Source organism: Pteropus vampyrus, unplaced genomic scaffold (assembly GCF_000151845.1).
Source record: "Pteropus vampyrus isolate Shadow unplaced genomic scaffold, Pvam_2.0 Scaffold651, whole genome shotgun sequence".
Taxonomy (NCBI): Eukaryota; Metazoa; Chordata; class Mammalia; order Chiroptera; family Pteropodidae; genus Pteropus; species Pteropus vampyrus.
Window position 1 is genome coordinate 427,233 of NW_011889432.1, and position 25,935 is coordinate 453,167.

General features: G+C 37.8%; 1 protein-coding gene across 3 annotated transcripts in view; it reads left to right on the forward strand.

Moving 5' to 3' along the window:
* The window catches only part of KLF8 (Kruppel like factor 8), a 239,265-nt gene that overhangs the window by 165,313 nt on the left and 48,017 nt on the right, over nucleotides 1-25,935 (forward strand). The window contains exons 2-3 of one of the 3 annotated variants that reach the window (XM_011385057.2): nucleotides 10,458-10,542; nucleotides 10,841-11,087. The exons of the other annotated variants lie outside the window; for them this stretch is intronic. The gene's annotated coding sequence lies outside the window, so the exon portion shown is untranslated. The remainder of the gene's footprint in view (nucleotides 1-10,457; nucleotides 10,543-10,840; nucleotides 11,088-25,935) is intronic. 3 annotated transcript variants of the gene reach the window in all.

The following is a 25,935-nucleotide window of genomic DNA, read 5'->3' on the forward strand; positions in this document are numbered from 1 at the left end:
AATAGATCATCCTGAAGGGAGCTCTCCCTCTGGTCTAGCTGCTTTCTTCCCTCTCCCAAGAACAAAGTCTGCTCCTTTCTGTTCACACAGTTGCTTTAGCTAGAATCTTCACAATAACCAGCAACAGTAGTTGCAGATCCATGGTGGTGAAGATAATGAAATAAAAGATAAGGAGATAGAGTAGAATACAAAATTGTAGACACATGTGAGATGGCGTATCAGCATTCAGTCTCCAGAGTTAGAGTAGAATACAAAATTGCAGACACATGTGAGATGGCGTATCAGCATTCAGTCTCCAGGATTAGATTGCTCAGGTTTGACTTTTAGCCTAGTCCAAGCTGTGTGAAGTTGGGAAAATTATTTATCTCCCCTGTGCCTTAATCACTTGGCATGTAAGAGACAATAATAATATATACCTACCTTAGAGATTTGTTGTGAGCATTAAATGAGGTAATATAGGTAAAAACTCTTAGAACAATTAGTTCTTGGCTCATAGTAATGCACAATATGTGATGATGATGATGATGATGATGATGATGATGATGATGATGTAGACATGTTTATTCTTCTATCTTTGCACACTTGTAAGCTAGATTTCTAGCCATGATGATGCTGGGTAGGATGGTATTCACATTTTAAAATTTAATAAAAGTGCTGTACCAATTTACATACTCACCAACTGAGCATACAATTTATGCTTCTTTACTCTCTTGCTAATACAGAGTATTATCAATTTTGTAAAAATTGCCAATCTGAGAGGCTAAAAAAACAATCGTTATTGTTTAATTGGCATTTGTTTGACAATTATGATTAAGCTTCAGGCCATCTATACTTTTCTGTGAATTGCCTGTTTGCATCCTTGCCCATTTTTTGTGGAGGTGGAGGGTGTATTATATTATATTAGGTAGGAATTAACTTTGTTATTCCCAAACAAATAATCAGTTGACCCAGTGCCACTTATTAAGTAATCTATCTTTTTCAAATAAGTTTAAATGCCTCTGCATTTATCAAATTCTACATCCTTATATATACATGTCGATTTTTAAACTCTAATATTCTCCATTAGTTTATCTAATTATATGCCATTACCACACTGTTTTTACTTCTGTAATTAATGTACTTCAGGCCTGGATTATGTTCTTTGCGTATCATTTTGGTATCATTTTTGCGTATTATGTTCTTTGCGTATCATTTTGGTATCATTTTTGACAGTAGAATCAGACTATTCAACTTTTATTGGAATTAGATTAATTGTAGAGCTTAACTGGGGGAAACTGATAAAACATAAATGTCTACTTAGTATAATTTGAGGACAGTATCAAGTTCTAATGTTGCTTGAAAAATATTATGTGATGATGCCTTCACTGCTGATGATAGTGAAAATGACCAAAGGTCTCATTTGAAATTCTTCCCTCAACCTGCAAATTTAAGCAAAAATTTCATGCCAAGTCTTCACCTCTCAAGAATCCTGTGTTTTCAGCTAAAATAGATTGCTTACTTTGCCTTAAACACCTTGTGCAAGTCAACGTTCCCTTGCCTCATGCTACTTCTTCTATGTGGACTATCCCTCCTCCCTTCTTTTCCTGAAAATTTGTATTTATCCTTTAAAGCTTACTTCAGTTTATCCCTTCTATGTTATGCCTTCTCTACTAGGCACATAACTTTCTGATGCAGCCTGTAAAATAAACCATTAAACTATCCTTTTGTTTGTTATTTTTAACATAGGCATTTCCCCCCACCATACTGAAAATATTCTTGTCAAGGTCACCAATGACCTCCAAGTTACCAAATCCACTAATAAATTTTCAGTCCTCATTTTACTAAAAATTATCTGCAGGAAATGATAGCTTTAATCACTTCTTCTGGAAAAACTTCCTTCCGTACATCTTCTATGTTCCTATGTTCTCTTGGTTTTCCTCCTAGGTCTCTGGCCTCTCTTTTTAGTCTCTTTTTCTTAATCTTCCTTATTTTACCCACCTCTAAACTTTGGAGTGCTACAAGGCTCAGTCTTCAGAGCTCTTCTCTGTATACACTCACGTTTTAGGTGCTGTCATCCAGTTCCATGACTTCACATACCATCTGTATGCAAATGATTCCTAAATCTAACCATCTACTTAATATCTTTACTTAGCTGTTAGGCATCTCAAACTTAATATATCCAAAACATAACTCTTGTTTTCCTCCCCTCATTACCAAACCTGCTTAACCTGCAGTCTTATATATTTCCAGTGATGACAATTCTATTCTTTTACTTGAAGAGGCCCCAACCTTGAAGTAATCTCCTGGAAGTCTCTTTAACACTCCATATACTTCCTATCTACAACAAATCACATCATTTCTGCCTTCAGATTCCAATGTTTTTACTACCTCTCACTGTTCCTTTATTCAAGTCATCATCATCTTTCACCTGGATTCATAAAATAACTGACTTAGTGGCTTTCTTGCTTGCCCTGGTCTAAAAGAACCCTTTTAAAATATGGGTTATCACTCCTCTTTTTGAAACCTTCCAATGGTTTCCCATCTCATGCAGTATAAAAATCAAAGATTTTACCATGGCCTCTAAGATCTCATGCACTCTGTCCCTCTGCAACCTTTCTGACCTCATCTGCTGCCACTCTTCCCTTTGCTGTTTGCACATCAGCCACATTGACCTCCTTGCTATTCCTAAAATGTGCCAGACATACTCTCACCTCAGGGACCTTACATTGACTTTTTTCCTTGCTTAAAAGATTTCCCTCCAGATCTTCCTATGTCTTATTGCATTACTTCCCTCAGGTCTCTGCTCAAATGTGACTTTTCTAAAAAGGACTTCTTTTATCAGAGTAGCAACCCTTATCCATTCACTGTTTTTTAACTTGCTTGCACTTAACACTGTCCAACTGTATATATCTGTTTGTGTTTGTTATCTGTCTCCTTACCTTGAATGTAAGCAATACAAGGACAGGAATTTATCTTTCTTGTTCACTGATATATCACCCAGTGTCAGAATAGTGCCTGGCACATAGTAGGTATTCAATAAACAGCTTATTGATATAGAAGTGAATGCATAAATTAATGAATAGTGTGCATGAGACACCATCATTTCATCCCAGCCCCCAGAGCTTAATTCCATTACTAGGTTTTACCTCATCCCTTATCAATCTTCACTTCCTGACATTCTTGACCCTATGGGGTAAGTCCCAGTGATGGAATGAGAGTAATGGATGTGTGTTATGTACATCACTTGAAAATAAAACAGGAAGAAATAAAGAAATTTTGAGAGATTCTTTTAGGAATTCTGGACAAGAAGGCAGAGTAGATAGACTTTGTGATTGTCTCTTCCCACAATCACATCAAAATCACAACTGAATTACAGAATAACCATCACTGAGAAACACCTGAAGACTAGCTGAACAGAATTCTTATAACTAATGACATAAAGAGAAGCCACGTCAAGACAGGTAGGAGGGGCAGAGATGCTGGATGTGCAGGTCACATACCTACCGTGTGGCGATTAAATATCAAGAGGTATATCTCCACTGTGGAGGTCCCCCTTGAGAAGCAAGGGTTCCCCACACTGGGTTCCCTAGCCGAGGACACCAGTGACAGGAAGAGGAGTGCCCATAACTTCTGGTTGTGAAAACTAGAGGGAATTGCATCTCAGAAAGACAAAGGGCTACAGACGACTGATATGTGCTACTCTTAAAAGGCCAGCACACAAACTCACTCACTCTAAGTTCTAGTACAGGGGCAGCAGCTCAGAAAGTGCCAGGAACATACAAGGAGGAATTAAATTAACTAACTTCAGGGTGAGGGCTGGAAGGGCAGAGGTTAGGGCAACTCTCTTCTGGATGGAAGCTCAGGGCAAGTGCCGTTGTTCCTTTGTGGAGCACTCCTCCCCATCCAGCAAGTGGGCACCAAATCTGTACTCTCTATTAACCTGGCTAGCCTTGCTCTACGTTTCTCTAGAGGTCAGTCCTGGAACTAATGGGTAGAAAGCTCAAAGAGGTGTATTTCAGTTCAATGTAATAACAAAAATGTATATAGTGCTTACTCTGTGCCACGTATTGTTGTAAGCATAATGCACGTACATGTATTAAGTTACATAATCCCCTCAATATCCTGTGAAGTAGGCACTATTATAATTCCTATTTTACAAATGAGGACATCAAGGCCCAGATATGTTAAATAACTTATCCAAGGTCACCCTGCTATAAGGGGTTGAAGCTAATATTCACTCCCAGACATTGTGGCTCTTAATTATTCCATTCTACAAACTTTTATTGGGTATTTGTCATAACAAGCACTGTGCTCAGAGCTAAAAGTATAAAAATGATTGAACTACTAATGATTGAACTCCTGACTTCAAGGAACTGACAGTCAAATGGATGGGACTGCCATAAAAAGATAGGTGTACTATAATGTCGTGAACCCTAGGAGAGAAATATATCAGAGTGCTATAAGGGCTGGAAGAGAGTACCTTAGCCAAAACTGGAGGTTCAAGGAAAACTTCCTATAGAAGTGTGTTCGTAAAGAGTATAAGGCTTCATCTAGGCTTGGTAGAAAATGTCCATGCTTTACTAACAATTCTTCCATGGGCACTAGAGGAGGAGTCAGCCTTGCTATGTATTTAGTGATTTGGAAGTTAGACCCTCCTCTAAACCACTGCATTGGAAGGAGAATTGGATTTGATAATTGTTTGCTAAAGTTAAATTATTTATATTTTATTTTTATGATTTAGACCATATCTGAGTATCACCTGTACCATTATTTACTTAATATACTTCCTTACATAAACTGACTTATTTTACTAAAAAAATTCATTGAAAATAACACTACTATAAATAAAAAGCCAGTTTTACTCTCTATAAATAGAATGCAACCATGAAAATAGATGTATACTACTAGAAAGTATCTATGTACCACCTAAGATAATTCTTCGTATTACTATTGGTATGTATACTACATGTTGAGAAACAGTGGATGAAATAATCTCTTTGCGCCCCTCCTACAGCAACATTCTGTGCTTGTGGGAATAACTCTTGCCTCCAGTGTGTGCCTTCAATGTTTTTTTTTTTTAGCATATTGGTATATATTATTTTTACCTGTTCACATAGTCCTGATTATTTCAGCTGTGTGTTTATACCATGTAAATAGGTATAGTTGCCTATATCTCTTCCCAGATCAAATCATTTATCTTACTTTAGGATTGAATTACTACTGCGAATCTGCCTGCCTTACTCTTTTAAACTTACTCCTAGTTTTACTGGAGAAGGTAATGTCCTGTCATTGTGGCTTCATGGTAGGCTGCTCCAGTATTTGTGATACACATTTGAGGGGAAAGGATTACAACAATACAGGGCTATTTGGGCAAACAAAGAGCAGAAGAACAAAAGAATAAAGGTGCAGTACTTCGATAGGTGTGTTAGTGGAAAGATTTTAAGAAAGCACCAAAGACATATTCCCTTCCTTCTTTTCTACCTTTTACTTTCTGAGATAAGTGATAAGACTACAATGGGCAGAAAGATGAAGATAACCTCCCATTGGATTGGAGGATAATATGAGATGCACACAACTCCTCTGTTAGGAAAGTGAGAGATGCTTGTTGTAATACAAGGATGATAAACATGAGCCTACCTTTAGGGGCTTGCAGGGCCCTGGTATTTCTCTGTATTAGCTTAGTGATAAGTTTGTGTTCTATTTATACATTTCCTTAGACAATCTTGTATATTTATTTGTTTAATATGAAAGCAAAAATGCAAGTATTTTTCTTGTACAGTCAATAGGATACTTCCCTGTTTCAGGAATATACATTTTGGGGACCAGTCTAAGGATGTTATTTTCTTGCAGATGAGGCTGAGGCTCCCAGGTTTTCTGGTTTGGCTTGGTTATAAAGCCTCTGCCCTCCTCCAGTTTATGGGTGGAGTAGCATCTATGGTCTAAGCTGATGTGAAAAATCCATGCATACCCTACCTGCTAGCCCCAACATACACATACAACACACAACACACAAAACACACACACACACACTCTCTCTCTCTCTCTCTCTCTCTCTCTCTCTCCCCCCCCCCCCGCCCCCCAGTCAAGCTCCTTGCTCATAAAGTTAGCAGCCTGAGGCACAACTCAACTTGTGGGAGTTAGCAGGCTTGCCACAGCTTACCTGGGGTGGTGCTTTTAGGAATTCAAACCCTAGTCAGCTGCTCTTGGCCCATTGGCCATTCCTAAGCTGAATTTAGTCATGCCTCTGAATGTCTTAAGCAAGAAGTCTAGTTATTTTTATAAGTTAGTTTATTCATTATATACAAGGATGGGGGTTATGGGAAACATGGAGGCATGTTTCCAATATCTGTGACCAGAAAGAGACTCAATCTAAAGCTAGTAGATTTAGAGCTATCATTGCTAGGAATAATAGTTATCCTTTATTGAGTACTTGATTTGTGCCAAACACCGTGCTTTGTAGGCTATAATCTCAGAAGGGGCAGATCCAGGATTTTGGGGACCTAAAGCTTATACAGTTTGGGGGATCCTCTTTAAGAAAAACGTGTGGTTTGATCCCTCTCAGCCAACTAGATTTACTTCTCCAAAATATCCTTATCCTTTGCAGACAGCAACCTTAGCACTGACCTCTGGGATGTGTGAGGAACTTAATTAACACTGGTTCAACATTAGCAGAAAGGCAAAAGGTCTGGTCTCCTCCTATAAGGAAGAATATACCTTTTAAGAAACTGCAGAGCAAAAACAAAGTGGGCGAGGAGGGGATTTTTTTTCCATTAAATCTGAGCAATGCACTGGTTTCAGCTACATTTTTGTTCTTCCATGAACAAGTTACTTAAGGATGCAGGCGTTTCTGTTTATGTACTGCTTGAATTAGTTCACCTCTCCAGACCAGCTCTACTCTGCTGGGCCCCTAACTCCCCTTCCTCTCCCCACCCTTCCTCATTTCACCCTGTTATCCCCACCTTCCTCTCAGCCCTAGCTCCCCAAGTCTTCTTTTTGTTGTTATTGTTGATGTTCTACAGGGAGCTGGGAGGGTGGAGTCTGCTTAATGAGGCTTTTCCTCCCACTCCCTACAGCCCTCACACTGGGCTCCACCCTAGTAGTCAGCTGGCTTTCATGAAAAGGAGGAGAAGCAGGAGAGTGAAGAAGAGGAAGAGGGAAAGGGAAGACCAGGCATCTTGTGGGCCCTGACATATGAGGTGTCTGTATATTTCTTAGTTGTTCATTAGGTTCCATGCTTAATTTAACTCTTATATGCCTTATCTGATTCTTTGGTATATAGAGGAAAACACAGGATACTACTTCAACCAGGGTGTCTCCCTAAGGCTTAGAGTGGGATGAAAGAAGTTGAAAATATTGCAGGTTGCTATTTGGTTTTTTTTTTTTTCTTAAGCCGCCTAATACAAAAGAAGATCTGTGGTCCTACCTAGAAAAGGAAGGAAACTGATCACAACTTCTAGTTCTCCATACTTGCTCCCCAACACCCTTTCCTATAACTTACACAACACCAGCCTTGTGCTGATAAGTGATGTCAAGAGGCAAAGAATATAAAAGTCCTGCCTTTGCCATTATCTGTGGTCATAGGGTGCATAGTTCCCTATAAGCCATATTTAAGTCCTAATTTGAGACAAGAACCAATTCTAAAAGACCAAAGGAAAATGTGAACTAATGTGCCATGTATGGTGAACTAAGAGCTCCTTCAGTGGAGCCTCTTGGAGAAGATAGATGTTCTTATTTCTCCCCTTAACAGCTAGCTTGGTTCTTGATATAGCATAAGTGTTCAATACATTTTATTCACTAAATGGATGGAAGAATAGACAGGGAAGAATCTCGGGTTTGTTTTCCTAAGTTTCAATAATTTATGTTTTTCAAAAATGGAATTTGCCATTGAAGTCTGTTTTCCTTACAAATAAAGTTGAGGCAGTATTTTTTTTAAAGTAGGGCTTAAAATAAATTAGTAAAGAAAGACTTTTAATAAAAATATATACTTTAGCTATCTGCAAATGAATAGATTGTCTTGAGAAGCTTTTTCAGATTGAAAGAGGGACTCATTACGACCTTGAGGCACAACTAGCCTAGAGAGGGAATTCTAGTGGCTACTCTTTTCAAAAATTTGCTTCGGTTATATGCTCATTTTCATCTGCACATCACAAAAATACATTCTTTTTTTTTTTTTACATAAACAGTTCCATGTCTTTTCATGCTTTTAAACCTAAGAGAAAACTTTCCAGTGTTGCTGAAAATAGTGTTGGTTGGAGTGGTGGGAATCCTATGTTAGTAGAACTCCCCACATTTTATACATTGAGATACTAAAAAGCTCCATAGGATAAAGTGATTTATTTTAAAGAATATGTAGAGAGTTGTATACTGTCTGTATGGTTTCTTGTCAATACATGGAACCATACCTTGTAAGATGGGCATATGGTAGAAAAATAAGATATAGCGAGATAAGGCATTCTTCATAAAACCCTTACTACAGAAATATTCTTTCATTCAACAAATACATGTGCATGTTACTTAATCTCTGTCCCTTAGTTTTCTTATCTGTAAAATGGGGATAGTAATAATACATACCCATAAGGTTATCAGGATTCAATGAGTGTGTCTGCACACACACATATATACACATATATATGGCTTAGAACCGAACTTGGCATATAATTAATGCTCAATAACTATTATTGTTGTTAATAATATTAACCTGGCATCCAGTTTACACAAATGATAACACCTGGTGCCTAACCTCAGAGATTTTTATAGTCTAGTAGGGGAGAGCAAATATATCAACAAATATGTACCCTGAGGTAGAAAAGGGCACTGGGGAAGCAATGGTCAATTCTGCCTGTAGGAATTAAGTGAGGGGAGAGGACCTTAAGTTAATCCTTTCAAGAAGGTAAACAGAGAGCTTATGCCATTCCAAACAGAGAAAGTGAGGTAAGCCAAAGCATGGAGGATGGAAACAGCCTGGCATTCTCAGGGATTTGTAATACAGCTAAGGCCCAGGAAAGCATCAAAGTTCTGCTACTTGAGAGATAGGCAGGGTCCAGTCCCAGGGTTCTGCCTCGACATTGAGGTGCATAGTGATGACATTCAGGTAGTTGGTGAACTACAGGAGGAAGAACAGAGAGTTTGGGGTAGAGTAAGAGAAGGTGAGATGATTAGAAGACATTCAGGCAGAAAGATCAAGCGAGTAGGTATATACATGTTGGGAGGTACTGGGCTTTGAACTTTTCAGTTTTCTGATTTTAAAAAGGGGACTTGGAAAATATAATAGTATCTATTTTCCAGGGTCTTTATCAGAAATACATAAGAAATGATGAATGCACCTGGCCAAGTGGCTTGCTTAAATTAGGTGCTGAATACACAGTAGCTATCCTTTCTCCAGTCTTTGCTCCCTCCCTCCCTCTGCTTTGTTTCTTGTCTCTCTTCTCTTCCCTCCCCTTTAAAAGAGTTGTGGTTGATAAGAGGCACTGATAAGGGCCTGTGGTTGCTTGAGACTTCCTGGCCTCCTATTAAAATGAGCTAAAGAGGGACTTTTAGGCAAGGCAAAGAGATTATAGAAATGTGGCTGTTATCTTATGGATTTAGCTCTACTGGAATCTTTGCCAATGTCTAGCTGAGAGGCGGTATCAGGGGTTTGAGAACTCTGTTCTTAGAGGTTTGGTATCTGGGAGACTAAAAGAGCCTTTGTGTACTCACAATTCCTTCAACTCCTCCTTTCCTACCCATTCTTTCACCCTTGCCTCCTTTCCTTATATCTGGCTAGAAAATGACTCCAGCTTCATTCTCCTTTGCTCTTAGTCTCCTCCCAGAAAAGACACCGTGCGCTGTGGCCTCGCTGCCCTTACTAGTGTCACGCTGTTACCATGGAGAACTGGGAGGGTAAATATGATCCTAGTTACCCGCCTTCTTGCTTTTCCCTTTCCCGTTCCTCTTTTAGTAGACAGCCCCACCCCCAATCCCCACATCATTTTCTCCCTCCCCTGGTGAATTAGCTTAACCCGAAAAGATAGGTGACCAAGCAGTGTACCTGCAAGCCTCTTTCTAGGACAAAGGAACTAAAGTTGATTCTAATTAATCTGCTGTGTTGGAGACCGGACTGGCTCTCCGCCCAGGGCCCCGCCCCACCCCCTTCTTCCTCCCTGGTCTCAGCCACACCCTTCTCCACCTCCTCCCATTTTACACCCTCCTCTGGTAGCAGTCTGTCTCTCTTAAGGAACTCCACCCTTACCTCTCTCCTAGGTTTAGCCTGGCCAGAGACGGAGTCACCTCACCCACTCAGGTTGCCCAGGCGAGCACTTTAGGTTCTGACCCACATGAGCCCGGGGTTCCCAGTGGGGCAACTAGGTGCCTCCAAGAAACTTTGCCACAGAGGACCTGCAGGAGCTGTTGCCATTTTTCGCTGAAGCCCCTGCCCTGTGTTGGGAATGTCCCTATATGTTTCCATCAATTGTAGAAATTTGCCCCCTCTCTCTTTTTAGGAAGGTGCTGGAGAGTGCGATGGCAACGCGGCTGTAAAAGTTCCCGTCTTGAAGGAGTCCTCGTCCGCCTGAACTTTGCATTCAAGTAGTACTTTGGGGTTTGGGTTGGTTTTCTTAGCTCCAACCCCAGGCCCACTCTTCAAGGATGTGTAGAGTTCAGAGTATGGGTGGAGAGTGGGCTTGGCTGGAACTGAATTGGTAGAGGTGAAAGGAGAACGAGGATCCCCAGCCTTGGACACTTCGGCCCAGCAATCCTACTTTATTTTTAGCCGAGGAAAAGAGCTGCACTGGCAGCAGGAGGAAGATTCTTTTTAGGAAGTCTGCTTTGCTGGCTCCCCGATTTGGGGTTGGATGCTTGAGAGTTTTGTTTCTCTTGTTTCCAGGGTGGCCCAGCTGAATCTGAATCGACTCCCTCGGCCCTGGCCCTCCTCCCCCACTTTCCAGCCAGGAAAAAAAAGGGGAGGTGGGGGGCCGAGAAAGAATAGGCGAGAGCAAGCCTTAGGGTACGCTGTCAGACTGGAGGGGGTGTGAGGGAAACAGCTGTCTTGCGATCAGCTGAGGAGTATGAGCCTCCTGGAGGACGGCATGAGCTCCGGACACTTCAGGAGTCCCCAGCTAGTGACATAGGCGGTAAGTGACTCCGGGATTAGAACCCACCCACTCCCATCTCCTCTGTCTAGATTCTAACCCCCCACTTCTGTTCTTTAGGTTTTACCAGCGAAGACAGGGCATGAATGTGTTGGGGAGAAGGGTATACACAGTATTTGGAATCAAATTAAACCCAAGAGAAAAAAGGCTTTGCTAAAGTTCTGAGCAAAGAGGGGCTAGGAAAGGGAAGGAACCTCCTGGGAGAAATGAAGGAGGCCAAGAATAGATGGCTTTGTCTAATTTAGTCCACCCTGGCTCTGCACTCTCAGTCCTCCTTAAGCGGTAAGGTTTGTCTTTGACTTAACCCAACCCAGCCAAAGTTGCAGCCAGAGAAAGCAGGATTCAGAAGGCTAAAGCTCCCAGGTAATCCTCCAAGCAGTAGTGGGTACCTAGAAAAGCTCCTAAAAGAAAGGAGAAGGGGGCGTTGAGTTAAGGTTTGAGCCTAAGCTATTAGAGGCACTCAGGGAGGAGCGGGGAGGCCATGGAGGCGCTGCTGGGAAGGAGCTGTTTAGGGCGTGCCCACTCTCTACGGAGGGGCTGGGCTTGGTTGGGGGAGAAAGCTTAGGCCCTGCCCTAGCTCTTTATGACATAGACAAGGACGTTGGTTCCTCTGCAGATGGAAGATGGGCCGAATTACTGGAGTTGATGGAGTGAATTGAATTGAAATGGTCACTTGAAAGATCTGTCTTTTTGTGGGCTTTTTTTTAACTCTTAAGAATTTGGGGGAAATTAAATCACAAAATAAATAAAATTTATTCTTTGGAAAAATTAATCTAAACAGATAGTCAAAGGAACAGTCCCTTATTTCCTTTGGTATTATCTTCATTGTAAAGAAAAGCACTTATTAAGCACCTGTCTGACATCACTCAGCGTGATAATAACCGGACAAAGAGACTAACCTCTTAAATTTGGATTTGAAACTAATGGAAACTATGATGGTTTGGAGTAGCAGACGTAACTGCTTTGAAACTAAAACCATCACTTACTAGCTATGTGATCCTGGCTATTGCTTTTCTCATCTAGAAAATGTAGATTAATAATCTTATCTCAAAAAATATTTGGGTAGATCAAATACCATTGTGTATGTGACAGAGGCTACCACTCCATATATAATTTCATTTCATTTCCTTTTCCTACTCAGTTTCAGACTCTTCTCTCTGGAACACTGCCAAATTAATGCTTTACTGTCTTTAAAACACTTTCCAGATGGGGTGAAAGGAGACCTCAGAAGATTGAATTAGCTTGCCAAAAGGCTGAAGTTAGAACATGGCTTTTATTTACTTCTGATTTAACATTGTTCCCGTTGGACTTTAGCACCTCTGAGACAAAGGGCCTATAGCCTGCCTTTCCCTCTCAATCTTTGGGCAATGTACACAGGATGATATAACCAACAAAAGGTTTGGACTACAGAAACCAGTGACTCACAAATGACCTCATCCTGTTCTTCAGAATTTTGGGGGGAACACTTAACTCTGAGGGTTGTTAATCCTTGGTGATTATTGGGGACACAGAGAATGAGCTAGAAACTGTCTTCAGATTAGCTTGGAGGTCAGACAGGCAGGAAACATAGGAAGGACAGAAATATAAACTTAAAAGTAAAAGTGACACAAGCATCTAGTCCATCCTCAAAACCAAACTCGATAGTGGCTCTACTTTCAGAGCTCCGGGAAGCTATAGGTCCCTCTTGTTTATGCTTCCAGGATACACCGGAAAGAAAATTGAGGGAAAAACATGAACTAGATCATCACCACTACTCTCTTCCCCACCCTCTTCATTCTAGTATATGAATTTCTAAGGTAAGACCCTTGTTGGTACAACTAATTAAATTCCAATAAGCAAGCCAATAAACCTAGTCATCTTTCATCTCTCTAGGTTGCGTGTGCCTGGCGGTGAGGGAGAACAACCACTTATCCTTTCCCATTCTGTCTGGGGCGTTATTATTTGACACATTTATATATTCCTTACCTTGAGTCAGTTATAGTTTATTATATCACTTAAATTTATAAATAATGAGAAGATTCCCTTTGAATATATAATTCATTTAGCAAATACATGTTGTCAAATACTGTGTGTCAGGCACTGAGAAGATTGTTTGAAACTCATTTTCTATTCCTTCACTCTTAAATATCTTTCCCCACACCCATCTAAACCCCAGTCTTCCTTCAAGTCCTATTTTAGTCCTTAGCCCCCATATCAAGCCTTTCATATTTTCTCAGCTATTCCTTAGAAATTGTACATTACTCTCTGTTCTGCTCATTTGATACTTATCATAAATGAACTGCCTTGGAATGTACTTATTTTCATGATTTTTTTTCTTAAAGTAGTATTTATAGTATTACCTCCATTATTAATTCCAAATTAAATGTCATTTCTATGAAAACTCCCCTGATCCTTGCATATAGAAATAAACTCCTTTGAGTTTCTGTATCACTTTACCTGTATTATCTGGAACCTACACTACACTCTTCCCTGTACTGTGGTCATTTGTGTACATGTTATACCCCCTACCCCCTTTTCAGACAGAAAGTGCTTGGGGACATGTACTATGATTGTATCTCAAAGTACTTACCCAGTTAAACTCTGGGTACATATTTTATAGATGATCTTCTAAGATTTAGCTCCAAAATTGCATATTTTTATCAATGAAGGACAACTTGATTGGGATGGTTGACTTCGATGATCATCCAGTAAAATTGGAATCTCATTACTAAGTAGAGTGCAACTGAACAACTTTGTCTTATCAGGCTCATTAGTTTACCAAAGATGATGTAAGACCTTGTTTGACTTACTTTCTGATTCTCATATAATGTTTGCAATTTGAGTTTTATATCTGAAGTTGGGTTTCTGATGTATTTATTATCTCCAATTCAGCTTTATCATTTAGCTTCAGTTTCCTCACCTCGAAAACAAAGTGGTAATATGGGGGTTTGGGAGATGGGTGAAAAAAGAGAAGAGATTAAGATGTACAAATTACCAGTTATAAAAACAGTCATGGAATATAAAATACAGCATAGGGAATATAGTCAATAATATTTGAATAACTATGTATGGTGTCTTAGATGGGTACTAGACATATCGGGGCGATTACTTTGTAAGTTTTATAAATGTGTAATAACTATGTTGTATACCTGAAACTAATATAATATTGCATGTAAACTGTAATTGAAAAATAAAAAGTAAAACGAGATGGTAATTTTTTATTACAAATAATGTAAGTAAAACACATTGGACCCAGTGCCTATAAATGGAGGGTCTCATCATTTTTGTTACTTTGAGTAATTTATTTTATTTAAATGTTGCTTGTGTATTTAGAGAAGAGAAAAGTAGGTTAATGGGACAAGAAACTAGATTTAAATATCTGTAACATGCTGGGTGTTTTGTATAATAAACCTAAAGATAGTATCTATTCACTTAGATAAGACAGATATAATTTAGGCAAACCAAACTTTGGTATTATTGAACATTTTAAATTAAGGAGCCGTAACCTAACTCTAGAGTCAAATCCAGGAATTTGATACCAATCCAGGTATCAAATAACTAGCATTTTGCCATTTTGTTGTAACCTCAATCACATCATTTCTAAAATAGAATTTGTCATTATCCCTAGATTCTTCCCCCACCCTTGATTCAAGACTTCTCTTTTTCATTTCCCTGGTTCTGCAACTTACCATCATCATAATCTTGGTGAAGTTATTTAAATGCTACACTTGAGTTTTCATATCTGTGAATTGAGAATAATAGTAGAAACCACCTTAGAGGCTTACAGTAAGGAATAAATGTGTTAATTTTGTAAAGCACTTAGAAGAATGCATGACAGCATAGTAAGCAGTGGTGAAATATGGCTGTTGTGGTTCTCATGCTCCATACTCAAAAATCTGGCATTAACTTTTCCCTCTTCCTCAGTTTCCTTATCTACTCACTTGTCGAGGGCTGTTTTTTCCCCTTTGTCTCTGGCATCAGTTCTTTTGGTTTTTATTTTATCTGCCACCACCTTAATTTAGTCCAGAGGTACAATGCATACAGACAAAATACAGCCCACATATTTTTCCCCACTAAATTGTTAAAATTTTCATTTGAAAATGTATTTTCAGTTTGCTAGGTTGAAACTGAACGTAACTTGATTCATTATAAAGGTGGAATATTAGAGTAGTGAAGAATGCTCTCTACTGAGGTAGTTCCCCAAGATGCTTTGCATCTAAACATTTCATTTCTCAAAAAGGGTAACTACAAAAATTGTTTCAAATCCTATCACAAAATCTCACCAGTCTAATCTCCCTTGGTGGAGTTCTGATATCACCTACATGTAAGCACATGCTTAGAAGAGGGTTGATTGTAGGTAAGACAGGTGGAGGTACACTGAAATTTTTCAGAAGGAGTTTGTGGAACTGGTAGATACCTTCAGTGGTGTGCCTTCTAACCTATGTTAATAGTGATATTAGATGAAGATTTTAAAGACTCGACAAAAATTAAAGCTGAAACAAAAAAATAAAAATGTATTTTTAATTTGTAATGCATTCCACATTGCTCAAAATTCAAAATATATAAAAGGATGTACAATGAAGAGTCTCCTCGCTAGTTCGGTCCCCTAGCCTCCTATTTTGCCTCACTGGAGGCAACTAAAGTTATCTGTTTTTCAGCAATCTTTCCATGGACATTTTGTGCATATAAAGCAAATGAGTATGTGTATATATGTGCGTGTGCGTATATATATATATATATTTTTTTTTCTCTCATTCTCTTTTATACACAGTAGTAACACTCTGCATACTTTTACACTTTGTCTACTTAGAAATAAACTTTGGAGACCTTTCCATATATGTATGTGTGACTGCATAGTTTTTCAGTATATGGATGAGTCATGATTTAAACAGTTTCCTGTTGAATGACATTTAAGATATTTCCGAACCTTTCTAGTATTATTTGTAATAGCAAACAAACAAACAAACAAAGAAAAAAACAACCTTGTAAGTATGTATAATCTGCTATGGCTACCATAAAAAATTTCCATAGACTGGGTGCCTTAAACAACAGAAATTTCTTTTCTCATCAGGGTGTCAGGGTGCCAGGGTGCCAGCATGGTTGGGTTCTGGTGAAGTCTCTCTTCCTGGCTTGCAGATAGTTGCCTTCTCCCTATGTGCTCACATGACCTCTTCTTGTGCTCCTGGAAAAAGAGAGTGAACTCTTGGGTTTCCCTTCTATTAAGGGTACTAATCCCATTGGATGAGGGCCCTAGCCCTATGACCTCATTTAACCTTAATTACTTCCATAAAGGCCCTATCTGTAAATACAGTTGTATTGGGGGTTAGAGCTTCAACATATACATTTGAGAGGGATACAATTTAGTCTATAGCAGCATATCAATTTGCCCAGACTCACAGTTTAAAAAAAAAATAATTGATTGCCAACATTTCAAATCATATTTTACTTAAAACTCTAGAACTCCAGTTTCTTTTGAATAATGAGAACATACTGGACCAATATCCCATCTTGTCAATAATAGCCGAGAATTGATGAACTGCTCTCTCCCTTTTAGATAGGACATGTGTTCTCAGGTCACCATATTCCTCATCTGGCTTAGGTGACCTTAACCTTCCTGGCCCCTCTAGGCATTAAGTTTGCAACACCTGTGTAAGCTCTCACCATGATACATATAGAATATTCCAATAGCTTATAGTTCTACCTTGATCCTCTCTGCCTTCTCTATTCTATAGACCACTGCCAGGATATCTTCCTTAAACACATTTTTTTTAAAATTATGCCACTCACCCTTCACTACCCAATCATTTACTGGGTGCTTACAAAGTTACAGGCATTATGCTTAGACTCTGTGGTTAGAGTGGTGAACAATTTAAATTGGGACCCTTGTCTTCATAGAATGAATAGTCTACTCTTCCTCTCATCTAGATTTCCTTTCTATCTCTTCTTCACTGATCCTAGTTCCTCAAAGCCATCTCACCATGGAGCATTTCTTTGGAACATTTTTTTTTTCTGATGATTCCACTTTTAGTTATCTCCCTTTTAAATTAATCCTCATAACTTTAAATCATAATTCAGCACTGCAGTGTCTATTATCTTGCAATGTTTGGTTGCTATTGTTTTATGCATAATTTTATCTCACTGCATAGACCTAGGATCTCAAATGCCTACAAGACCCAATATAATGAGAGAAGCATGGCCTATATAAAAGGGGCAGCCATTGATCAGCTCCAAGTAATTTTTTTCTTGTGCCAATATAGATGCCATGTTGTAAGATCTTTTTTAGAAAAGCAAGAAATACAAAACTTTTAAAAAAGAAACCTGCTTTTGTTTTTTTAAATGGATCATTAGCTAAGTTATTTTAATTTTTAACATCACTGTGAGAACCAGGCCAGCATCTGCGGTGGGTTGCCAATTTTCTCTATCTGACCTAGACTTCAGATTCCCTAAGATAGAAAACCTGGCATTATCTGATCCTGCCCATACATACACACAGTGTCTGCTACACACAGTGGCTACTTAGTAGGTTCTCTGTAAAGATTTGATTATCATCAGTAAATTCTTCTATAAGTGGACAAGGACTACTTTGTTGTACATTCTTTTTAGTTGCAGCAGTGGCCTGTGTTTAATTTGTTGGAGGAGAATGTTGCATGAATTAACGATATAAAGTAATTAAGTGGATTGCATTAAATTTTACATTATGCTGTAGGGCAATAGACTGCACACTTGCAGTTCTTTGTCCTTTTTCTAAATTGATGCCTCAGGATTATGCTGAAGCTCTGTATTCCTAGAGGTTTTGTCTGATAATGAGCATCGCAATTAGTGTGAATCTTTTAATACTCTTTGCAAATATTCAATAGTACAGCTGACTGCTAAGGTATGAAAACACCTCTATTATTATTATTTTCAACATCATCAAACTATTCAAAGTGCAAGGTAGTTGCAATTACTTTAAGGGAGAAAAAGAGTTTGGCGCTGGACATCATCCTTGGGTTCAAATCCCAGTAATTTACCAGCTGTGTGACCATGGAATTAATCTCTCTGAACCTCTATTTACTCATGTGTGTAATCATGAGTAATCAGCAGTAGTGCCTACCTCACAGAAATGTCCCAGTTGAAATGCCATGGGAATGAAATGACATGATATCTGGGATTTGCCTAAAAATAGCCATTGAGGTCAAGGGGAAGTCAGTTGGGGGTACAGATGAAACAAGATTTTTCATGAGCTGAATATTGTTGAAGCTGGGAATAGGTACATGGGAGGTCATCTTTACTTTTGTATACATTTAAAATCATACATAATAAAAAGCTGGTTTTGTTCAGTGCTGTGGGAGTGAGGCTCAAGTTAACCTAATGGTTTGTGGAGAACCTAATTATCCTTCTTGATACCAGCCTCACAGATTAACCAGAAACTTAGAAAAGTATTATAGATCTTCCATCCATGTACTTATCATAGAACTATGTATCATAGAATGTAACAACTAGAAGAAGCCTGAAAAGGGCTAAGTAGTTTACTCACAATGACACAGCTAGATAACAGGGGAGCCTGTACTAGAACTCAGATCTTCCAGGTCCTAGCTAAAATATTTTCCCATTGTTTCACAATGCCTTCTTTAACTTATTTAATTAATTAATTTATTTATTTATTTATTTATTTATTTATTTATTTAAACTTTTTAATATTAGTTCTATCTGTGGCACTTTTTAATATTGGTTCTATCATTTTACTGTGTGCAAGATTAATTATTGTTTAAAAATAAATTTACCTAGTTTCATTCTTTTTCATGTTGCTTTCCAATTTTCCCAGCACCATTTATTGACAAGGGTTTCCTTTTTCCATTGTATGTTTTTGGCTCCTTTGTAAAAAATTATTTGCCCATATATATGTGGGTTTATTCTGGGCTCTTCATTCCATTCCATTGGTCGGTGTGTCTGTTTTTCTGCCAATACCATACTGTTTTGACTAGACTGCTATCTGCCACCATACAAAAAATTAACTCAGAATGGATCAAAGATCTAAATTTAAGACCTGAAACAATAAAATACATAGAAGAAAACATAGCTACCAAACTTATGGACCTTGGTCTTAGAGAGGATTTTATGAATCTGACCTCGAAGGCAAAGGAAGTAAGAACAAAAATAAACAAATGGGACTGTTTCAAACTAAGAAGCTTCTGCACAGTAAAAGAAACCATCAACAAATCAAAAAAGCAACCAACCGAATGGGAGAAGATATTTGCAAGCTACATCTCTAATAAGGGGTTAATATACAGAATATATAAAGAACTCATACAATTCAACAACAACAACAATCCAATTAGAAAAGGGCAGAGGATCTGAACAGATGTGTCTCACAAGAAGACATACAAATGGCCAACAAATATGAAAAGATGCTCTACTTCACTGGCTATTAGGGAAATGCAAATCAAAACCATAATGAGATATCACCTCACCATGTATTGAATGGCCATCATCAACAGGACAAGTAATAGCAAGTGTTGGAGAGGTTGTGGGGAAAAGGAACCTTCACACACCATTGATGGGAATGTAAATTGGAACAGCCACTGTGGGAAACAGTGTAGAAGTTCCTCAAAAATTAAGGATAGAATTACCATATGACCCAGCAATCCCTCTTCTGGATATCTACCCCAAAATTTTGAGAGCATTTATTTGTAAAAATACATATATACCCCTATGTTCATTGCAGCATTACTTGTGGTGGCCAAGACATAGAAATGACCAAAGTGTCCTTTGATAGATGATTGGATAAAGATGTGGTACACATATACAATGGAATACTACTCAGCCATAACATGAAATACTGCCATTTGCAACAACATAGATGGGTCTTGAGATTATCTAAACAAAATAAGTCAGATGGAAAAAGTCAAGAACCATATAATTTCACTCATGTGGAATATAAAACTGAAAGCAACAAATAAACAAAACAAACAAACAGAAAACTCATAGACACAGACAACAGAATGGGGTTACCAGAGGCAAGGGAGGTTAGGGGGAGGTAAATAATGGTAAAAGGAGTCAAAAATATGGTGAGGGAAGAAAATTTGATTTTTGATGGTGAATACACAATGCAATATACAGATGCTGTATTATAGAATCGTGCTCTTGAAACCTATATAATTTTATTAACCAGTGTCACCCCAACAATTTAATAATATTTATAAAAGGAAAACAATAAATTTATCTTTTTGATGGGGGTACATTCAAGTGACTCATTCTAGAAATCTGAGGTTATATTTATATAACACTTTTAAATTTGTTCTTTCAATAGATCCTCACAATGATCCTGTGAGGTAAATGAGCAGAAGTTATTTCCACTTTCTGCATTAAATGATGAGACTTGTCCAAAGTTATTCAATGATTTGGTGATTAAATTAGAACTGATAGGCCTACAGTTCATTGAACCTCAAATCTACTTGTATTACTAGTTTTAGATTTTTATAATCATTCCCTCTAACTTTCATCTTTTCCAGAATGAGTAATATTAATCTCTAGCACATTCTAAAGAATTTTTCTTCCATGAATATTTGTTTTCTTTTCATGGAAAAGAAAATGGGGCTTAACATCAGCATCTGAGGGAAAAGAAAATGGCTGAAAGCACTGAAGGCTATGTGGATGATTCTATAGAACATGAACTCGTGGAAGAATGAAGATAAATGTATCAAAAATCATAAGATAGGTAGTGTTTTATGAATGTTTTGGATTTTTAAAATGTGACTGTATTTTTATGTACTTTATTTTTGGATGTTCTGACAAAAGTAATTCTAAAAACTTAAAGAGTTCACATTTACAGCCCATAAATTTTTTTTACATGTGTTATTACGATGGTTTTCATAACAACCATTTGAGGGGGCAGGGCTAGGCTGATGTATCTCCATTTTGCAAATGAGAGGCATAGAAAAATCAAATGGCTTACCTAGAGTTAGACAGCTCTCTTCTGGTGTTTCTTATTACTTTATCTTTTTTATTACCTCACACTACTTCACTACTTCAAGCTTAGCTCGCTATTATAGTAATGATGCAATATTCAATTTCATTGTTTTATTATCATTCACACAGTATTCTCTGTCAGTCTTCACTTATTTTTGTGGTAATATGTTTTCTCTTCTTAAATTCATGTTCTTTTTAGCATTCCAGTTGGCCCCTACTTCCTTTAATCTCATTCCAGGAAAGCTGAAAAGGCAAGCTGCAGGTGTTTCCTGTCTTGGAGCCACTTCTGAGTACCTGCTCCAGTGGTGGGTCTTATAATTTGGACTAAGTCTTAGATACTCTCCGGATTTTGTGTATTTTGAGACTTTAGAATAAGAAAGTCATTGTGAGCTACCTGCTGAGATGCTGCAAGTAGGGGTTCTTTGAGTTTAGGTTTTCCTATAGATCCTATGGTGATAGGTGTGACCGTATTTGGAGGAAATGAGAGAACTTGGAGGATCTTTCATTAGGTAGTTGTTTCTAGCAACCATTTATCCTCCATCATGTGATCTGTTTCAGTCAGAGGTTGGGGGAATCCCACTGGCACCTGGGTCAAGGGAGCATTATAGTTTCATTATAGTGCTAGACTTCTGAGATTCAGATCTCATTCTGCCATTTAGTAGCTTGGTGATTTGGGGATAAACTACTTCATCTCTCTGTGCTCAGTTTCCTCATTTTAAAAATGGGGAAATAATGTGTCCACTCTTAGAATTATGAGTATATGTTCTTTTAATGAGTATTTGTTCTTTTAACAGAATGGTATCTGGCACATGGTAAATACTCAGTGAGTGTTGGTAATTATTGTTCTTTTATCACCATTCTACTGTTAATGTCATGCTGCAGAGTAGCCTCAATCTTGAAAGTTCTTCCAGAGGCCCATCCCCAAGCTACTCTCTATTCCCTTGGAAGATAATACAATTAAACTATCTAAAAATATATGTGTACTCTAGTTGTTCTTTATCTTTTTCTAATATTAAAAAAATAGGGAATACTTTTTTAAAAGTACATATAATCTCAAAACTCTAAAACATTGATGTTCATTTTTCAACAGTTCCAGCATTTCTTATAGCTCAGTGGCTAAAAGTGAATGATATCTGCTCAAGAGCTTTCAAATGATTATAGTTTGTTGTCCTTAAACTTGTTTTTCTTTTAGTAGAGAGTTTGTTTTGTTTTGTTTTGTTTTGTTTTTTAGAAAGAAGGCGCTCACCAGATTTGGGATATTAGAAAGTAGTGAGAAACACTGTAATCTGAGTCAGAGGATAAGAGTTCCAGTTCTGATTCCATCACTTCTACACTATGTGACCTTGAGCTTCCAAATTAATTATCTGTAAAATGGGAATGGAATATGAAAGCTGTCTATTCCCCTACTGTAAAGCCGTATAGATACACACAAGAGATTATTATTGGTGTTGTCCAAATGCTCTGTCTTGTTAAGACACTAGATACCTTCTTAGGTCTGTGTCAGGGTTCCCAATACTTGACTTTCTTTTGAAGTCGTGGGCCCTAATAATTCTGCTTTGCTTGCTTCCTTAAAAGTTTAAATTCTTGCTTCATCTCTAGACATCTTTTCCATCTCAGGGCTGGCCAAAGGGTGAGATGCATTCTTATTAGCAAGCCACCTGCTCTTGTCCCTTAGAGGTAGTGTTCACTTTCATAAAACAAGCAGACCACTATGGAATATGCCACTTGTGTAACAAAATAAACTGGGTAACATTATAATCTTATCAAATTTATATGGTCATGGTCCCTGGAATATCCCTCTTGCTTGTGTGATTTACATCACAGTAATCCAAGACATACCCTAACCCCCTTGGGTATTTTCTTACCACTTCTCTCACAGATTCTATGTATGCAGCTGTCTGGTCCCAGACATTTAGAGCAGCAACTCCAACTCTAGAGAAAAGCAAAAGGCTTATAAAATCCCTTTTAAAAAAAAAAAAAAAACAACTGAGCTTTCTTTAAGACCATTCTGTAGGTCCTAAATTCCTTCAGTTTTAAATTTTAGCTGGCTAAATATTAAATAAACATTTTTTAAAGACAAGGTTATATACTTTCCTGATAGCTTCCTCTATGTTTACTCCTACTAACATTTAGAGTGTTGTCTAGGAATCTAATGGCTGTTCCAATCAACTGTCCTTTGGGTGAGAGGGTACTAACCAAAACTGGCTGAGACATTCCTAATTATCAGCTATCCCCCTTATGCCATTCGACTAAAATATTTGTGATACAGATGGTACAAGAAGTATTTTTTAGACTCCTTGATTATTTCTATTTAAAAAATATTAATATTTAATATTATACTATTTTTATTAAATAACCTTTCTTATTCTCATGATCATTCATTGGACATTAACACATTGTATAGAGGAGATACTCTGATAATATATAGAGATACAGAGAAACAAGTCTAGGTCACTACTGAGGGGCTCACCTAATTGTGAGGGAAACAATGACTCTTTGCAAGATACTGTTGTAAGCACTTGAACACGTATTAACTTAGCAAATGTTCACAACAACCCTGTGAGGTGATACTATTATTATTCCCATTTTACAGATGGGGAAACAAACACAGGGAGGTGGGAAAACTTGCCCCAAATCTTATTGTTAAGAAGTTGCAGAGCCAAGATTTGACCCTAGGCATTCACTCCAGATCCCACACATTTTTACCACATTTGAATAGAAACATGGAGTATGGACTAGAAAGGAAAGTAACTAGGAGGTGATGAACAGCTAGGTTTAAGAGATATTTCGGCAGTAGAGTTATAGCAGCTGATAACCAAATTGGCTAGGGATGAAGGGAGAGGAGTCAAAGGTGAGCCTTGGGTTTTTAGACTAAGACTGGGCTTATGGCGGTGCTAAAAATTGTGATTGTAAGTATAAAAGATGGAGAAGGTTTGTGAGCACATTGAGTTTATAAAGGACCTGTTTAATGACTAGGAGATATCCTTCTGGGCCAGAGCTCAAGATTCTGTCAATCAACAATTATTATAGTGGTGATGATAATAATAACTAATTACATTGAGAACTTTTCATATGCCAAGAACTGTTTTAAGTGCATTTACCTGTACTAATTCATGGAATCTTTACATTAACCCTATTAAATTCATACCATCCCTCTTCCCCTTGGTAGATGAAGAAACTGAGGTTCTTAGGTGTTAAATCGCTTATCAAAGTCACTCTGCTTCCTCCACCCTGCTGTCTCATAATCCATAGTAATTGAAGAAAACCAGATAGGAGATAGCTCTTGTAAATTGTTCCAGCTAGAAATAATAAGGTGTAATTGAAGAATATGTGAATAGAGAAGAACAGAATTCTCTCCATACTCCTACAGATTTTTCTGACAGCAATCAGGCAAATTCTCCTGGTTTCATGATGCCCCTCTGCACTGCATGAGAGTTATCTGACCTAACATTCCTTTTTTTATTATTAAATTTATTGGGGTGACATTGGTTAATAAAATTATATAGATTTCAAGTGTATAATTCTATGGTACATTTTCTGTATATTGCATTGTGTGTTTACCCTCCAAAGTCAAATCTCCTATCACTATACATTTGACCTCCTTTACCATACTCTACCTCTCCTTCCCCCTTTTCCCTCTGGTAACCACTAAACTGTTATCTATCTGAGTTTTGTTTGTCTTGTTTGTTTGTTGCTTTCAGTTTTATATCCCACATATGAGTGAAATCATATGGTTCTCAACTTTTTCTGTCTGACTTATTTCACTTAGTACGATTATCTCAAGGTCTGTTCATCTTTGTCTCTCATCTCCTTTTTCATTCCTCCTTCAAGCCAGAAAAAAACTTCCCTTTCTGGCACCTCATACTTCATAGTTAATTATACCTCAAACATCTCTTATATATACATAACCTTTCTATTTTTTTAAATTATTTTTCATTCGTGTCCAATTCTTGTACTTGTGAAAACACACTTCCTCATTCTTCTTTTCTGTCACTGTCATCAAAAACCTTCAGAAATGTATTGAACACCTACCATGTACTAGGCACTGTTCTAAGCCCTTGAAATACATCACTGGAAGAAAACATCAAAGACGAAAATCTCTGCCTGCAAAGAGCCTACAGTCTAATGGAAATCAGAGTTTTCTGCATCTGGCTTCTGTGCTTATTCCTTACCATACTTCCTTCATTAACCCCACCCACCCCAGAGGCTTCATAAAAGCCTTAGACCTTTTCAGGGAACAGTTTGAAATCTTTTAATTCTAAATGGAGAGGTTGAGGCTTAGAAAGAAAAAGGCCTTGACAAAGATTATGGAATGTGATTCTTAGGCATCTAACTCCCAGGTCAGTGCTCTTTGCTACATTTGCTGACTCTCTATGTCTGGTTGCCCCAGATCTAAAACTGATAACAATATGCTTAGTATAACCTCTGACACATAGTAATCATGCAATAAATATTTGGTGAATGATGGATGTATGTGTGAGCAGTTCCACTCTTATACTTGGATTAAAGAAAAGAAAATCTATGCATTTTGAGATAAAATTGGAGATATTTTAAAGTGTCAGCATTCTCCAAACTATTTGATAGTGGCCCAGAAGTTTTCTCATAATCTCAACAGAAGATTCTGTGTGTGTTATTGCCATTTAAGTAGGACTGGCTTCCTCAATTCCTGACTTTCAACAAACAAAATATATATATTTTTAAGGTTTACCTTTTGCTTTTTGGGTGGCTGTATTACAATTTTATATTCTTGTTAGTTGTGCATTTGTTGTATTTTAACTGCATTAGATTTTAAATGGCTATCGTGAAGTGACCTGTAAAATGAATATTTCTATGGGTAAATGTATTTGACGTCCAAAGCAATAAACTGATTTATGGACTACCTTTTGAAATGCAATCAGGTCAT